Source organism: Bombina bombina, chromosome 5, assembly GCF_027579735.1.
Source record: "Bombina bombina isolate aBomBom1 chromosome 5, aBomBom1.pri, whole genome shotgun sequence".
In the NCBI taxonomy this organism is placed as follows: domain Eukaryota; kingdom Metazoa; phylum Chordata; class Amphibia; order Anura; family Bombinatoridae; genus Bombina; species Bombina bombina.
Window position 1 is genome coordinate 1,105,730,831 of NC_069503.1, and position 18,933 is coordinate 1,105,749,763.

An 18,933-nucleotide genomic window follows, 5' to 3' on the forward strand; every position below is an offset into this window, starting at 1 on the left:
CTATTTCCAGCGCTCCCAAAGGGCTTTTGGTATTTACAGCAACTGTGGATCAGGGACCCATATGTTGAATAAAACATTATGTGATATAACTGCCTATACAGTAATCAGGCTAAAAACTCAAGTAACAGGATTAAATTGAAGAATGCCTTTTACATAGTGACAAAAGGATTAAAGGGATCTATAAAAACATAATTTATGCTTACCTGATAAATTTATTTCTCTTGTAGTGTATCCAGTCCACGGATCATCCATTACTTATGGAATATATTCTCCTTCCCAACAGGAAGCTGCAAGAGTCCACCCACAGCAAAGCTGCTATATAGCTCCTCCCCTAACTGCCATATTCAGTCATTCGACCGAAAACATGCAGAGAAAGGAAAAACCATAGGGTGCAGTGGTGACTGTAGTTCAAATGAAAAAATTACCTGCCTTAAAGTGACAGGGCGGGCCGTGGACTGGATACACTACAAGAGAAATAAATTTATCAGGTAAGCATAAATTATGTTTTCTCTTGTTAAGTGTATCCAGTCCACGGATCATCCATTACTTATGGAATACCAATACCAAAGCTAAAGTACACGGATGATGGGAGGGACAAGGCAGGTACTTAAACGGAAGTTACCACTGCCTGTAAAAAACCCTTTCTCCCAAAAATAGCCTCCGAAGAAGCAAGGTATCAAATTTGTTAAATTTGAAAAGTATGAAGCGCAGACCAAGACTCCGTCTTGTAAATCTGTTCAACAGAAGCCACATTTAAAAAAGGCCCAAGTGAAAACCACAGCTCTAGTAGAATGAGCTGTAATCCCTTCAGGAGGCTGCTGTCCAGCAGTCTCATAAGCTAAATGAATTATGCTTTTTAACCAAAAAGACAGAGAGGCTGCTGAAGTCTTTTGACCTCTCCTCTGTCCAGAATAGACAACAAACAAGGTGAACGTTTGATGAAAACTGTAGTAGCTTGTAAGTAAAACTTTAAAGCACAAACCACGTCCAATATTGTGTAATAGACGTTCCTTCTTTGAGGAAGGATTAGGATACAAGCATGGAACAACTATCTCTTGAGTGATGTACTTGTTAGATACCACCTTAGGAAAAAACCCAGGTTGGTACGCAGGACTACCTTATCCGTACGAAGGACCAGATAAGGAGAATCACATTGTAACACAGATAACTTGGAGACTCTACGAGTCGAGGAATTAGCTACCCAAAAGGAACTTTCCAAGATAAAGATTGATATCTATGGAACAAAAAAGGTTCAAACGGAACTTCTTGAAGAACCTTAAGAATCAGGTTTAAGCTCCATGGCGGAGCAACAGTTTTAAACACAGGCTTGGATCTAACCAAAGCCTGACCAAATGCCTGAACGTCTAGAATACCTGCCAGACGCTTGTGCAAAAAAATAGACAGAGTAAAAATCTGTCCCCTTTTAAGGAATTAGCTGACAACCCTTTTCTCAAAAACATCTTGGAGAAAAGATAATATCCTGGGAATCCAGACTTTACTCCATGAGTAACCCTTGGATTCATAACAATCAGATATTTACACCATATCTATGTTCAATTTTCCTAGAGACAGGCTTTCATGTCTGTATTAAGGTATCAATGACTGACTCGGAGAAGCCATGCTTTGATAACATCAAGCGTTCAGTCTCCAGGCAGTCCATCTCAGATTGATTCTATTTAGATGGTTGAAAGGACCCTGAGGTAGAGGGACCTGTCTCAGAAGCAGAGACCGTGATGGAAAGGATGACATGTCCACCAGATCTGCATACCAGGTCCTGCGTGGCTACGCAGGCGCTGTCAAAAACACCAAAGCCCTCTCCTGCTTGGTCTTGACCTCCGGAGGAAATCCCACTCCCCCGGAAGAAAAGTCTGACGACTTAGAAAATCCACCTCCCAGTTCTCAACACCTGGGATATGGATAGCTGATAGACAAGAGTGAGTCTCTGTCCAGTGCATTATTGAAAGACTTCTAACATCGCTAGGGAACTTCTGTTCCCCCTTGATGGCTGATGTAAGCCACAGTCGTGTATATTGTCCGACTGAGTATGATGTACCTCAGAGTTGCTAACTGAGGCCAAGTCTGAAGAGCATGGAATATCACTCCCAGTTCCAGAATATTTATTAGAAGGAAGGTCTCCTCCTAAGTCCACTATCCCTGAGCATTCAGGGAGTTCCAGACTGCATCCCAACCTAAAAGGCTGGCATCTATTGTAACAATTGTCCCATCTGACCTGCGGAAGGTCATACCCTTGGACAGATGGACCCGACATAGTCACCAGAGAAGAGAATCTCTGGTCTCTTGGTCCAGGTTTAACAGGGGGACAAATCTGTGTAATCCCCGTTCCTCTGACTGAGCATGCATAGTTGCAGCGGTCTGAAATGTAGACGTGCAAACGGTACAATGTCCCTTGCCGCTACCATTAAGCCGATTTCATTCATGTACTGAGCCACCGAAGGGCGCGGATGGGATGAAAAAACACGGCAGAAATTTAGAAACTTTGACAACCTGGACTCCGTCAGGTAAATTTTCATTTCTACAGAATCTATCAGAGTCCCTAGGAGGGAAACCCTTGAGATTGGGGATAGAGAACTCTTTCCTTGTTCACTTTCCACCCATGTGATCTCAGAAATGCCAGTACTACGTCCGTATGAGACTGGGCAATTTGGATGTTTGACGCCTGTATCAGGATGTCGTCTAAATAAGGGGCCACTTCTATGCCCCGCGGTCTAAGGACCGCCAAAGCGACCCCAGAACCTCCATAAAGATTCTTGGGGCTGTAGATATCCCAAAGGAAAGAGCTACAAACTGGTAATGCCTGTCTAGAAAGGCAAACCTGAAAAACGATGGTGATCTTTATGCATCACAATGTGAGGATAAGCATCCTTCAAATCCATTGTAGTCCTCTATTGACTCTCCTGGATCATAGTTAAGATGGTACGAATAGTTTCCATCTTAAATGACGGAATTCTGAGGAATTTGTTTAAGATCTTTAGATCCAAAATAGGTCTGAAGGTTCCCTCTCCTTGGGAACCACAAACAGATTTGAGTAAAAACTCTGTCCCTGTTCCTCTCTTGGAACTGGATGGATCTCGTACACAATGTAAGAATGCCTCCTTCTTTATCTGGTTTGCAGATAATTGTGAAAGGCGAAATCTCCCCTTTTTTTGGGGGGGAATCTTTGAAATCCAGAAGATATCTCTGGGATATAAATTCCAATGCTTAGGGATCCTGGGCATCTCTTGCCCACGCCTGGGCGAAGAATGAAAGTCTGCCCCCTATAGGATCCGTTACCGGATAGGGGTCCGTTCCTACATGCTGCCTTAGAGGCAGCAGCAGGCTCCTTGGCCTGCTTATCTTTGTTCCAGGTCCGATTGTCTCCAGACCGCCTTGGACTGAGCAAAAATTCCCTCTTGTTTTGCCTTAGAGGAAGAGGATGCCACACCTGCCCTGAAATTTTTAAAAGGCACGAAAATTAGACCTTTTTTTTTTTTTTTTTTGGCCCTTGATTTGGACCTATCCTGAGGAAGGGCATGACCTTTTCCTCCAGTGATATAAGCAATAATCTCCTTCAAACCAGGCCCGAATAGGGTCTGCCCCTTGAAGGGAAGTTAAGTAGCTTATTTATTAAAGTCACGACAGCTGACCATGATATAAGCCATAGCGCTCTGCGCGCCAGTATAGTAAAAAACAGAATTCTTAGCCGTTAGTCTAGTCAAATGAACAAGGCATCAGAAAACAAAGGAATTGGCTAGCATAAGCTTGTCAAATATATTCATCCAATGGAGTCGCTTAACTGTAAAGCCTCATCAAGAGACTCAACCCAGAACGCCGCAGCAGCAGTGACAGAAGCAATGTATGCAAGGGGCTGCAGGATAAAACCCTGTTGAATAAACATTTTTTATCCATTGGATCTAAAAAGCACAACTGTCCTCATCAGAGGTAGTGGTACGCTTAGCTAGAGTAGAAACTCTTCTCTCCACCTTAGGAACTGTCTGCCAGAAGTCCCGTGTGGTGGTAACTATTAGAAAACATTCTTCTAAAAAATAGGAGGGGAAGAGAACGGCACACCTGGTCTATCCCATTCCTTATTAAATTTTTTTTAGTAAACCTCTTTAGGTATTGGAAAAAACATCAGTACACACCGGCACTGCATATTATTTATCCAGTCTACACAATTTCTCTGGCCCTGCGATTGTACACATTCATTCAGAGCAGCCAAAGCCTCCCTGAGCAACAAGTGGAGGTTCTCAAGCATAAATTTTAAATGTAGAAATATCAGAATCAGGTTAAATCATCTTCCCTGAGTCAAAAAAAAATCACCCACAGACTAAGCATATTGTGAGGTAGTATCATACATGGTTCTTAAAGCGTCTGTATGCTCTGTATCTACCCCCAGAGCTAACTGCTTTCCTTTAATTTCAGGTAGTCTGACTAATACTGCTGCCAGAATATTATTCACCACCTTTGCCATGTCTTGTAAAATAAACGCTATGGGCGCCCTTGATGTACTTGGCGCCATTTGAGCGTGAGTCCCTGAAGCGGGAGTCGAAGGGTCTGACACGTGGGGAGAGTTAGTCGGCATAACTTTCCCCTCGACAGAATCCCCTGGTAAAAGAAACGCTATGGGTGCCCTTGATGTACTTGGCGCCATTTGAGCGTGAGTCCCTAAAGCGGGAGTCAAAAGGTCTGACACGTGGGGAGAGTTAGTCGGCATAACTACCCCCACGACAGAATCCTCTGGTGATAATGTTTTTAAAGACAAAAAATGATCTTTATTGTTTAACATGAAATCAGTACATCTGGTACACATTCTAAGTTGGGGTTCCACCATGGCTTTAAAACATAATGAACACAGAGCTTCCTCTATGTTAGACATGTTAGAACAGACTAATAATGAGACTAGTAAGCTTGGAAAACACTTTAAATCAAGTTAACAAGCAAATATATAAAACGTTACTGTGCCTTTAAGAGAAACAAATTTTGTCAAAATTTGAAAAACAGTGAAAAAAAGGCAGTAAAACAAACAAAATTTTTACAGTACATGTAATAAGGTAACAGAGCATTGCACCCACTTGCAAATGGATGATTAACCCCTTAATGCAAAAAACAGATCAAAAAAATGACATACGTTTTTAAAAACAGACACAACAAACTGCCACAGCCAACAGTGGGAAGCTTCAGTTAACTGTTTCTATGCAAAATTTAAGCCAGCCATGTGGAAAAAACTTAGGCCCCAATAAGTTTTATCACCAAACATATGTTAAAAAACGATTAAACATGCCAGCAAACGTTTTAAAACACATTTTTATAAGAGTATGTATCTCTATTAATAAGCCTGATACCAGTCGCTATCGCTGCATTTAAGGCTTTACTTACATTACTTCGGTATCAGCAGTATTTTCTTAGTCAATTCCATTCCTAGAAAAATATTTTACTGCACATACCTTATCTGCAGGAAAACCTGCACGCCATTCCCCCTCTGAAGTACCTCACTCCTCAGAATGTGTGAGAACAGCAAATGGATCTTAGTTACGTCTGCAAAGATCATAGAAAAACGCAGGCAGATTCTTCTTCCAAATACTGCCTGAGATAAACAGCACACTCCGGTGCCATTTAAAAATAACAAACTTTTGATTGAAGAATAAACTAAGTAGAAAGCACCACAGACTCTCACGACCTCCTATCTATGTTGAGGCTTGCAAGAGAATGACTGAATATGGCAGTTAGGGGAGGAGCTATATAGCAGCTTTGCTGTGGGTGGACTCTTGCAGCTTCCTGTTGGGAAGGAGAATATATTCCATAAGTAATGGATGATCCGTGGACTGGATACACTTAACAAGAGAAATGTGTTTCTCCTTAATGTGTTCAAAATGACCTGTTATACTTACTGCTGAGTATTAAATATATGGAATTGCTCCTTCACACTTATTTCTGTATTTATATTATAATTGGTTTTGCTCATTAAAATTTTCACCTGTTCTTCTCAAGGACATGCCCATAAACATGGGCTGAGACTTCAGATAAAGCTGACCTGATAACTTATTTATGACTAAACAAAGGTAATCAAATGCTAATTATGGCTGGGAACAACCAGATATTTTGGTTTCTCTGTCTCCTACACTGGGAGAGTAATTTGTGCTATTGTCTCCTGTTTACATAGTGTTTCTACTAATAATACATTTGTTATTCATATTTTCAGTGTAAATGGGGGGTTTTACTGGCAAAATCACCTATTTCAGATTACAAAATAAAGGCAAAGGAGCTGCTTGTAAACAGTTAAATACACTCCAGTAGATAAAATGGATCACTGGGAGAACCTTAAATGACACAATTGTAGAGTACTTTGTCCACTTAAGACATTATTTTAGTCAATAAAAGCACTCTCCACCTTGTTTTGAATTTAAATGCTATAATAAATTACTGTAGAACATACTTTTATCACATGTAAATGAGTTTGCCAAAAGCTAAATTTCATAGATATTTATTAATAACCCCCCCCATAAAATATTTGAAATTTATTATGATAATCATCTATAAAAATACAATAATGAACACATGGTTAAAAAGAGCTCACATATTCCCACTAAATGGACTGTGCTTTCTTTCTTATAACCAAATTTATACTCATTGATAAATACACATCCTATTTGTAGCAATAACATAAAAATCTCTTGCAAATTAAAAGCTAAAGAAAAACTTCTGAGAAGTCTAAAGACTCCACCCCTTCTCCTCTAACCCCTCTTCTTCAAAACATCAGTCTTGCTGTTTGGTTATATTCACAAAGGGTCCAGCTAGGACCTATTTGTAGAAAGATGATGATCCATAACTTGACTCGATGGGAAAAAACATAGGAAACAAAAAATGTGTCTGCTCAGGCTTTACATCTTATCCCAATGAACATGAAGAAATTCTGCTACATATAAATCTACACTGGCACTTTAGTTTACAACCCATATGAGGGCATGGTTAGAGAAAAACTAATCCAGGTGATCCACAGAGCCTCCATAACTTGAGAATCCCTGGCTTCTTAGTGAAAGAGAAGATGGGTCCACAGAGCCTCTAGAATTTGTGAATCCCTGGCTCCTTGGTGAAAGAGAAGATGGGTCCACAGAGCCTCTAGAACTTGTGAATCCATGGCTTCTTGGTGAAAGAGAAGATGGGTCCACAGAGCCTATAGAACTTGTGAATCCTTGGCTTCTTGGTCAAAGAAAAGATGGTTCCACAGAGCCTCTAGAATTTGTGAATCCCTGGCTTAGTGAAAGAAAAGATGGGTCCACAGAGCCTCTAGAACTTGTGAATCCTTGGCTTCTTGGTCAAAGAAAAGATGGGTCCACAGAGCCTCTAGAACGTGTGAATCCCTGGCTCCTTGGTAAAAGAGAAGATGGGTCCACAGAGCCTCTAGAACTTGTGAATCCATGGCTTCTTGGTGAAAGAGAAGATGGGTCCACAGAGCCTCTAGAACTTGTGAATCCTTGGTTTCTTGGTCAAAGAAAAGATGGGTCCACCGAGCCTCTAGAATTTGTGAATCCCTGGCTTAGTGAAAGAAAAGATGGGTCCACAGACCCTCCAGAAGTTGCGAATTCCTGGCTTCTTAGTGAAAGAGAAGATGGGTCCACAGAGCCTCCAGAACTTGTGAATCCCTGGCTTTTAAGTAAAAGAGAAAATGGGTCCACGGAGCCTCTAGAATTTGTGAATCCCTGGCTTCTTAGTGAAAGAAGATGGGTCCACAGAGCCTCTAGAACTTGTAAATCCCTGGCTTCTTAGTGAAAGGGAATATGGGCCAACAGAGCCTCTAGAACTTGTGAATCCTTGGCTTTTTAGTGAAAGAGAATATGGGTCAACAGAGCCTCTAGAACTTGTGAATTCCTGGCTTCTCAGTGAAAGAGAATATGGGTCAACAGAGCCTCTAGAACTTGTGAATCCCTGGCTTCTCAGTGAAAGAGAAGATTTTTTTGCAGACATTATTTGGCTTCTAAATATATTTTCTGGTGCCTACGTTTTAATGCGTTAAAGACTTCTGGGAAGTTTCTATATGAACTAGACATGATACTAAATATTCCATCAAGAAAGTCTTATTTATTTACAGGGAATTTAGCAAAATAATGTTTAGAGTTAAAGGGACAGTGTATTTAATGTGTTCCCAATTGTTCTTGCTAAGGGACTGATTATACATTTTTCTGCAGGTTATAGTTTTCCACGTCAACACTTGCAGGGTCAGCCCTCATTTAAATCTATATAAAAAAGGGGGCTGTTACTGTAAGTGACAAGTTGTCTCCCATAGAAATAATGAGCGCTCTTGGCTATGTAAAAGTTTGCAAAGTACACAGGGAAAACCAGGTGTATGTTTAAGTTTTAATAATATGGCTAATACAAATCAAATTACGCTGTTTTCAGTGCACTGTATCTAACATCACTGTTATTTACGTATATATAGGTTTTCCTTTCAGATGAATTAGTGTTTTGAGTATTTTGATAAAAGCTCGCTACCGTTTCATTTGCAAGAAAAAAAGTGAGATCTGCAGCCTGGAAGTCCACGTCTGGTTTCCCCCATCACCCTTAGGGAGACTATCCACAGGGTCATAACACACATATAAAAGAGAAGTGCTCAACGAGGAACGAACAACTGTTTAAGAAGTGCTCAACCAGGAACGAACAACTGCTTAAGCCTAAAGGAACATTTTCTCATACATTTTAAACTCTGCTGCTGGTATAACAAGTCGTTAAAAACACAATAAGGGAAATCGGTTTTAAAGTACACTGTCCCTTTAAGAGCATTGCTGGGGCTAATAATTAATAGTATGCTACACATGTCATTAAACGCTTAAAGGGACATGATTAAGATAGAGTATGCAATTTTAAATAACTATCCTATTTATTTCTATTATCTAATTTCTTTTGTTCTCTTTATAGCATTGGTTGAAAAGTATACCTAGGTAGGCTCAGAAGCTGCTGATTGGTGGCAGCACATATTTGCCTCATGTCATTGGCTATAAGCTAGCTCCCAGTAGTGCATTGCTGCTCCTTTAACCAAGGATACCAAGAGAATGAAGCAAATTTGATAATAGAAGTAAATTGGAAAGTTGTTTAAAATTACATGTTCTATCAGAATTGAGAAAGAAAAATTTGGGGTTTCATGTCCCTTTAAAAAATATCCAGTTGTTGCAGAAAAGAGTCATACAGGTAAATTTTATGGTAATTTACAAACAGCAGCAAACAGAAGCACGTCAGAAAATTACAATTAGACCTTGTGCATACGCTGTTTATACACTCCAAAACCATTATCATTTGTGTGTACATCTCCATTCCACAAATACCAAACAGAAAAAGGCAAAGCATTTGTAGAAAATAAGCAGAGTGTTATAAACACAAGGAACAGCAGATGAAGCATGATAACACTACACTAAAGAAAATAATAATAATAATAATAAAAAAAAAACGGTTTATAGGTTTTAGGATGGCTGCTAATAGAGGGGGGAAGTTTAGAGAGCTGTTTGGGGGATCAGGGAGGTTGGGGGGATCCTACACTGCAGAAAACATGAAAATAAAATAAAAAATATTTTATTAAAAAAAACAACAACTTATATTTTCATACTGGCAGACTGGGGTGACCAGTGGGGGTGGGGGGAGGGAAGAGTGTTGTTTGGGAGGGATCAGGGGTTGGGAAGTGTCAGGTGGGAGGGTAATCTCTACACTAAAGCTAAAATTAACTTCTAATTACCAAAAAGCAATGGCAAAGCCATATATGTCTGCTATTTCAGAACAAAGGGGATCCCAGAGAAACTTTTACAACCATTTGTGCCATGATTGCACAATCAGTTTGTAAATAGTTTCAGTGAGAAACCCAACGTTTGTAAAAAAATTTTTTTTTTTTTTAATGTGATCGCATTTGGGAGTGAAATGGTGGCATGAAATATACCAAAAAGGGCCTAGATCAATAACTTGGGTTATCTACTTAAACAATATATAGTTTTGACAAGTAAATAAAAAAAAAACAAGGCTTTATTTCTGTTTAAATTGAGTGATAGCAAAAATATTCTCTGGTATTTTGGGCAAGTTTTTCTCTGAAAGTGAAGTGAAGGGGTTAAAACCACATGCACTATCTGAATAAAAAAAAGAGAAATGTTGGGTTTCATATCCCTTTAAGAAACTGAAGACTTGAAGGCTGGATAGCTACAGTCATACAGCTGTTAAGAGCACTGCACAGTGTTGGTGAAGACTAAATAAGATGTGACATGTCCTTTATATACGAGTGCTTGAGGTGAAAAACAAAGCCGTATCTATCACGTGAGAGAAGCCGGCCTGTACAGATGTATTAATGTCAAACCAAGCAAAGCCGTAATCCCTTACCCAAAGGCCAGGCTGTTTACGAAGGAAAGCGGTTGGCTATCATGAAATTGACACTTAATGCTAAGCATATGAAAAAGAGATAAAAAGGATACGGTACATGCTAAAATATTCAGGGACAAAGAACTGGATCATGTACGCATCCTGCTTAAAAGCAGACCAGATGTGATGTGTAGTGAACCTTACTGACAAAGGTTTTAGAAACTGTATATATTGATAATTCATCCTTAAAAAATGAAATAATTGAAGTATAAGCTATTGTAAGGTTATATTTTACAATGATCCTCAAAAGCTCTTCAGACTAGAATTAACGTGTAGGATTATGGAACTTATAAAAATTATTTTTTAAAAAAGTTTACAATTTACTTCTATTACCAAATTTGCTTTATGCCCATGATATTCTGTGTTGAAGAGATACCTAGGTAGGCGTCTGGTGCACTATATGGCAGGAAATAGCTCTGCCACCTAGTGCTTTGGTGGATAACATTCTTGCAAAACTGCTGCCATATAAGGCTCAATTTATCAGCTACAGGTGGACGGGGGCGTCAATATTCGCCCCCTGTCCACCCGGCTTCTCCTTCCACCCGGCTTCTCCTCTGGCAGAAAATCTGCTGCCAGCATTTACCATTACAAATAAGTGCTCTTGTGCAACCCCGCCCCCTGCTCGCGCACAGCCAATCATGCATGGGCAGGAGCTGTCAATCTCCCGGTTCGGAAGAGACTAGGGAGACTGAAATTCTCCACCTAAGAGGTGGAGAACAGGGCAGGGAAGCAGCAGTCAAAGGGGAGAGAAGGGTTTGATAAATCAAGTTGTTTAAAATAAAAAGTTGTTTAAAATCTGAATCATGAAAGAAAAATTAGTTTATTATCCCTTTACTTTTAAAATTAAACTACAAAACTCAATCATTTTATATTCCTTTCAATATTGTATACAACACATTTGCAAAGGTGCTGTTCTGCGATAATCAGTAAATTAAAATCTAGAGGACTGTCACAAAGCCTGATGGTGTCTTCCTCAAGGATGGTAAATTCTAAAGTACCTGATCATGTAGAACTTGAGGGACAAACCATGCCAGGGGTTTGATGGGGAGTAGGAGGTTAAAATCAAATAGGTTATTTATTATCCATTCAACCAGTTGTCATATAGAGTTTATACCAAATGATCCAACGCATTTATCTTATTCACATAAGCGCTTTCTCAGAGACCAAAGTTTTGCAGGCTCAGTGTGCTAAGGGACGTGAGGCATTACTAAGTAAGAACATTTATCTGATATAAAACCTTCCAGGCCTCTACCACTAGCTGTGCGTAATAAACAATCCTACAATTCTGAGACAATTTACAAGTACTGATATCTAGACATACACTATAGTCATGTAATTAGTTACATCAATAGAGTATAATAAAGTTCAGTATCTTATTATAAATATATGTTACTATATTTTACTGTTAATATTAAAGAATGAGCTGAGAACCTTAATCCTTAACTATTAAAATGCTATAAAATTAGGTACTGGAAAATATAATGTCTCAAGCAAGTCAACATCATATTGTTGGTAACATTAATTAAACATATAACGTGCTCTGTACAATCTATTCTACTATCTGCCCGCTCGACCCTATCCCTTCCCATCTAACATCTTCCACCCTCACTCCTGCTCTTACTCACATCTTAAACCTATCTCTCTACCGGTTCATTCCCATCTTCTTTCAAACACGCAAAAGTCACTTCCATACTCAAAAAACCCTCCCTTGACCCTAATTCTCCTGAAAGCTACTGCCCAATATCACTGCTTCCACTAACATCAAAACTCCTTGAAAAACTATTTCACAATCGCCTAACCCACTTCCTGTCCACTAACTCCTTGCTTGACCCCCTGCAATCTACATTCCACCCCAAACACTCAACTGAGACTGCTCTTACCAAGGTTACTAACAATCTTCTCTCTGCAAAAAGTAATGGCCACTACTTTATACTCTTCTTACTTGACCTCTCAGCTGCCTTCGACACAGTTGACCACCCTCTCCTCCTACAGACCCTTAGCTCTTTTGGCCTCTGTGACACTGCTCTTTCTTAGATTCACTCCTATTTTTCTCACAAGTCTTTTTCTTTGTCATTTGCTGGTGACTCCTCCTCTCCAATGCCTCTGTCTGTTGGAGTACTTCAAGGATCTGTTCTGGGTCCTCTACTCTTCTCCATGTATACTTCTTCACTGGGTAAACTTATCAACAGTTATGCCTTCAAATATCACCTCTATGCTGATGACACCTAGATCTACCTCTCCACCCCTGCTCTCTCTCCCTCTGTCCTTTCTCATGTCAGTGACTGCTTATCTGGCATTTCTTCCTGGATGGCCTCTCACCACCTAAAGATTAACATTTCCAAGACTAAGATCCTTTTATTGCCACGGGAATAGGGCCCTCAATTCCTCCTGTATGTGTTTGTAAATGTTGTCCTGTCTCTTACAAGTTTTATATCATTATTTTATTTAAATAAATTATACCCATGGACAGCGCTGCAGAATATGTTGGCGCTTCATAAATAAAGAATAATAATAAAATAATACTATTTATTGTGAAGGTTTTGTTTGTTTATTTTTTTCCAGCACAATTTCAGCTACCAAACTAAACGCCTCTTTTGACCCCAAACTGCGTTCAGAAAGGCATGAATAGAACATATAATATTGTTCTATAACTCAGTTCTGGGAAAGGAGTTTGCTGGTCATAGCGGTGGTGGGGATAGTATTTAAGTTTATTGCACAAAGCAGTTTTTACATAAATAAAAAAATGAAAACTACTTGTCTGGAGCTTAAAACCATTAAGATAACCTATGATTTTATAAACACAGTGCAGCACTAAACTGCAGGACTGGATGCTTGGATTATTTCAATAGCCACGTGACCAGTAGCACTTGGCTGAGAAACAGAAATTGCTTCTGACAGGCAAATCTGAAAAATCTAAGTTTGCAAATTTGAACAGCATTAGATGACATAGCTGCTGACAAAGTAAACAGATTGGGCACACAAGATAGGATCTGACTTTTAGCAAGAAAATTCTGTTTTAAATAAAACAGCTTTAGGTTTAGAGCAAGACAATGGCAACTGCATTCAAAGTACCACTAAACACAGTAGAATATCATAATCAATAAATGCATAATAAAGAGACAATGCAAAAACACTTAGTTTGAATTTCAAATGAGTAGATTTATAAATACTGGACGCATAGAACATTTATAAAAAAAAAAAGAAGTAAATTTAACGACTATAATATGAAGGCTGTACAAAATTGTATATAAAATGCTTTTATTTGTTAATAATCGTAATCCAGCTCCAGACACAGTAAATGATAGCATTTCATCCACAGGACAGCGTCTTACTTATACTTTAACCCGTTCAGTACCGGGAATTTCAGAGAAAATCTTGCCCAAAGTACCAGAGAATTTGAAAAAAATTGTATCACTCCATTTAAAAGAAATAGAGCTTTTGTGTTTGTGTTTGTTATTTACCAATAAAAACGAAATATATTTATTTGTAAGTAGAGAACATAAGATATTGATCGAGGCCCATCTTGGTATATTTCATTCCACCCTTACGCCCCAAATGCAATCATATTAAAAAAAAGTGATAACTTTTTCCCAAACTTTGGGTTTCTCATTGAAATTATTTACACACAACTACTGCAGTCATAAGACAAAAGGTTGTAAATGCTTGCCTGGGATCCCCTTTGTTCAGAAATAGGCAAAATGCATGGCTTTGCCTTTGCTTTTTGGTAATAAGAAGGCTGCTAATTGCAGCTGAGCACCACTCTTCTGAAATTCCCGGCAGTGTTGGGATTAATCAGGTATCTTGTAAGGTTAATTTTAGCCGTAGTGTAGATTTTACCCTCATACCTGACACCTCCCACAAACCTGATCCCTATCTTATGCCTCCCAAACAGCTCTCTCCCCTCCCTCATTTCCCCACTGGTCACCACCATCTTAGGTACTGGAAGACAGTCTGCCAGTATGTATAATGATATTTTATTTCACTGTAGGGATCCCTCTCAACCTTCCCACTAGAAACTGCCATCTTAGGTACTGTCATCTGCCTTCTGCCCCTGGCTGCAGTCTCCGCTGTCAAAGTTGACAACAATGATTGCAGCTTGAGCCAGATTTTTAGACGCTGGGCAAAGAACTCTGTAATGTAGTATCTAGGTCCATTTGCCTTAAGGGGGTTAAAGTGACACAAATATTTATATTATAATAGTTTAATTAATCTGCAGAATAGTTTAACACCGTGTCTGCTGCAATTGTTTTTCCATGACCAAGCATCCCACCCCATCACTTGCCAATCACAACAGTTTTGCAATTCTTTGTCAGATAACCTCTGTTGAGATCAATCAGAGAAAGAGTTAGGCTTCTGAAGTCTGCAGTGTGCCCAATTCTCAGAATTGGAAAATTAAACATTTTAAAGTTAAATTACATGAAAAGAGGGAAAAATAAATAATGAAAGTACACTACAAAGGGTTTTTATTAAACATTTTATATCACAATATCAAGGTGTTTTATGTCCATTTAAGTAAATGTGGAATTTTATTTATTTTGTAGCTCCCTAATTGCAGTTTATAAAGTATACATCTACATTTTAACAGAAGATATGGGGGAGGAACAAAAGGATTATTCAAAAATATAAAAACATTTTTAAAAGGTATACCATTTTATATATACATGTTTTGTTTGGTTAAACCTACTAACCGAAGAATTGTATGTATCAAACAAAAAAAAGGGATTTAGTGAATGGTGCTTTTGTATTATAGAATTCCCTGCATAAAAGGTTATGACTGCAAGAGAAATAGCAATAAATGTGTCTGGTTATTAGCAATGTCCGTTAGCGGCTTTAGGCTGGATTTCTTCTTGTGAAAGTGTAACACATACGGATCTATGTAAATCCAGATCTTAGAGTGTTGCAACTTTCACAAGAACAAATCCGGCTCCAAAATTAGCTGAATGCTGCTGGCAGTGGCCATATTCATCATTTATTTCGTAACGAATAGTCTGAATGCACATGTCTACTGGTTTAAAGAAATAGAAACACAATAGAAAATGGAACATAGTAATTATTGCTTGTAATAGAAGGTGCCTGTATGTTTAATATGCAGTGCCTCGTAAAGAAGAAAGGTCTCCTGCGTATACACTACCTTCTGCTGCAGAGGAAGCCTTTCTTCATAGAATGTTCTCTGAAGCCTTAAAGTGATTGTAAAGTTTAAGGAATTAGTGCCCAGTATTAAAAAAAAACAGGGGCACTTTAATTCCTTAAACTTTACAAACACGTTTTTTTAAAAAAATACTTACCATTGCATTACGATAAACATACCGCAGACCCTCCGCCTGCATCTCCTTCTGTATTTAGCATATCAATGACGAATCCGGTTTCCTCCAATTGTTGCGTGCCCCACGAGCCGGATGCCAATGGGGGCACACAACGATTGGAGGAAGCTGGATTTGTCATCGATCTGCAATACAGGAGGAGATGTGGGTAGAGGATCAGCGGTTAATTTACCGTAACGAAAAGGTAAGTATTTAAAAAAAAATAAAAAAAGAATGTTTGTAAAGTTTAAGGATTTAAAGTGTCCCTGTTTTTAAGAGTATATTTAGATACTGGACACTAATTCCTTAAACGTTATAATTATTGTAAAGGTCTGGCTTCTTCTGTACCAAGCATTTGTAATCAAGAACATCAGTCATTCCAACTGCGGTTTATATGATGACTAGAGACTAATTTATTTACGATTATTGGGATTTTATTCTGAGGAAACACTAAGTAACGTTCCCCTCAACTAGCTGAAAAGAAGACAGAAATGACAGACATTCTAAAGCAAAACTTACTTGCTCTTATTACATCATGTTCTTTTTGCATTACTGACCCTAGTTATGTGTATGACGCTCACAAATGTATTAAACACCTAGCTAAAGTCATGTTCAGGAGACACAAACACTGGAGAACATGGCCAGTCATTTACAGGTCTCCTGATTGGCTTATTGGTTATGTACTGTTCAGGGACTGCAACACATGCAGCTTCAGCATGAGACTTTACTTATGCATTTAACCCCAGCGTTAGAGCATATTATTTTTGCACTAGAATGTAGCGTTTCCTGGCCTTCTACGGTCAAATGAGTAGTAGCCCATATTATTGTATAAGCACATAGATTTAATGTGATTCACACAAATGCCTTTTTGTGCCAAGAGCGTACAATAGTGAGTTTAAAGAGCTGTGACAACAAGGCCATTGATACGAGTAGCTGATATAATACAGCTGTAAATGATCCAAATCCCTACATAAATTTGTATTGCCAAGTAAAAGAATCGGTACTATGAATCACTTATTACGTGTCGTACTGCAAGTGCAGTTAGGAAGCACTACAAGTAAATCATTTGCAGAAATAAAATGTATATTAAAACGTTATGTGTAGGACAAATACACAACCATTACTGATTATTTCACAAACATACCGTATATCTCACAAAGATGCTACACCTGGTAAATTAGTGCAGGTCAAACAAACTGCCTGTGGGCCACATTCAATACAATAAAAAAAAATGTAAGGCCCCAGTTAGAACTTAAAATAAAATGCATAAATATTTGTACCAAAAAGTTTGTAAATTGAACTAGTATATGTATAGTTAAAGGGATAGGAGAGTCAAAATTAAACTTGTATGATTCAGATAGACTATGTAATATTAAGACACTTTAAAATTCACTTCTATTTTCAAATGTGCTTTGTTATCTTGGTATCCGTTGTTGAAAAATAATACACACATATTCTACACTAGTGGGAGTTAGCTGCTGATTGGTGCCTGCACACATTTGTCTCTTGTGATTGGCTAACTAGATGTGTTCAGCTAGCTGCCAATAGTGCAATGCTTTTCCATCAGCAAAGGATAACAAGAGAATTAAGAAAATTTAATAATAATAGTAAATTAGAAAGTTATTTAAAATTGTTGATGTTCTATCCAAATCATGAAATAAAATATTGGGGTTTCCTGTCCCTTTAAAGGGATATGAACCTCAAACATTTATTTGTGAGTCAGACAGAGAATACAATTTCAAGTTTCCAATTTACTTCTATTATCAAGTTTGCATTGTTCCCATGATATTCTTTGTTGAAGATATACCTAGGTAGGCATCTGGATCACTACATGGCAGGAAATGGTGCTGCCATCTAGTGCTCTTGCAAATGCATAACATTCTTGCAAAACTGCTGCCATATAGTGCTCCAGACACGTGCACGCTCCTGAGCTTGAATACATCCTTTTCAACAAACCATAGAGAATGAAGAAAAATAAGAGTTATGCTTACCAGATAAATTCCTTTCTTTCCTGGCAGGGAGAGTCTACAACTTCATTCCCAGGAAGAAGCTACTGCTCTAGTGGAATGAGCCGTAATCCTCTCAGGAGCAGTGGTGACTTGTGGGTTATTCAAATGGGGGTTCACAATACATGAAATGGGCTTAAATACCACCTAGCAATTATTTTATAATTAATGCATGATATAAATGCAAAGGATTTGTTTTGTTCTTAGAACTTTCTATTTTAGTTGATGCTATTTAGATGGTTGGAGCAGTGCAGGAGGTATCATGGAAGAGCGGCCCCTGCCCCTGCAATGCAGCTCGGTGTAGCAGAGGAAACATCCTAGTTTCAGGCTGCTTGTTAAAAGTGTTGCTGGAGTAACTTTTATTCTTGCACTTGTTTTAGGAGTGTGGGGAATTGCTTGATGCTGGCAGTGAGACTCTCACTGTGTGTGCATCCCTGGTGCTGGTGAGGTGCAGAAAGCTGGGACCTCATGGAATATAAGCTGTGATGTTGCATGATAAAATGATTTACTAGCACCAGGGGAGTCTCACTGCAAGCATCAAGAAATTCCCCAAACTCCCAAAACGAGTGGTGCAGCTGCAAAAAAAAAGTTAATCTGGCAACAGTTATAACAAGCAGTCTAAAACTAGGATGTTTCCTCTGCTACAGTAGCGTTACTGTGATATAAAATTAGGTAAGGTTATTCTCCAGACTGGATGTGCCCTCTACTCTCACTTACTGCCTCCAACTCTGTTTTGCACCGACGAGTCTCCTCCTCCCACACGCCGTCATCACGTAAAAATCTGTGCGGTTAGGAGATGGGTTGGGGGCAGACACTAAGAAATAAGTGCTTAGGGATTGAAGCCTATACTTCTAACTATCGCACGTGCGGTGCAATAGGTAGAAGTAAAAACGTCATTAATTTTTTTTTTTTTTTACAAAATTGGACTGGAACCTTTTTGGCTGAATAAATATAATTTTTCAAATAAGGGGGCTATTGGAAAAATTATATTTATTTAGCCAAAAAGGTTTGTTTTTTGTTTTTGTTTTTTTAATCTCAAGGTTCTCAGAAGGTTCGTGTGCACCTGTGCTCATATGGACAAGCCTCCACTGCTCAGGAAGCTGTTGCTCTGTTGTCTCATAAGCTAGGCGGATGACACCTAGTGACGAAAGGCAAAGAATGACTGGGAGGATAGGGGAAGTGGGAGGGATATTTAAGCCTTTGGCTGGGGTGTCTTTGCCTCCTCCTGGTGGCCAGGTGTT

General features: G+C 38.9%; 1 protein-coding gene across 9 annotated transcripts in view; it reads right to left on the reverse strand.

Moving 5' to 3' along the window:
• PTK2 (protein tyrosine kinase 2) overlaps positions 1–18,933 on the reverse strand; it is a 773,150-nt gene that overhangs the window by 219,559 nt on the left and 534,658 nt on the right. The window lies entirely within an intron of this gene.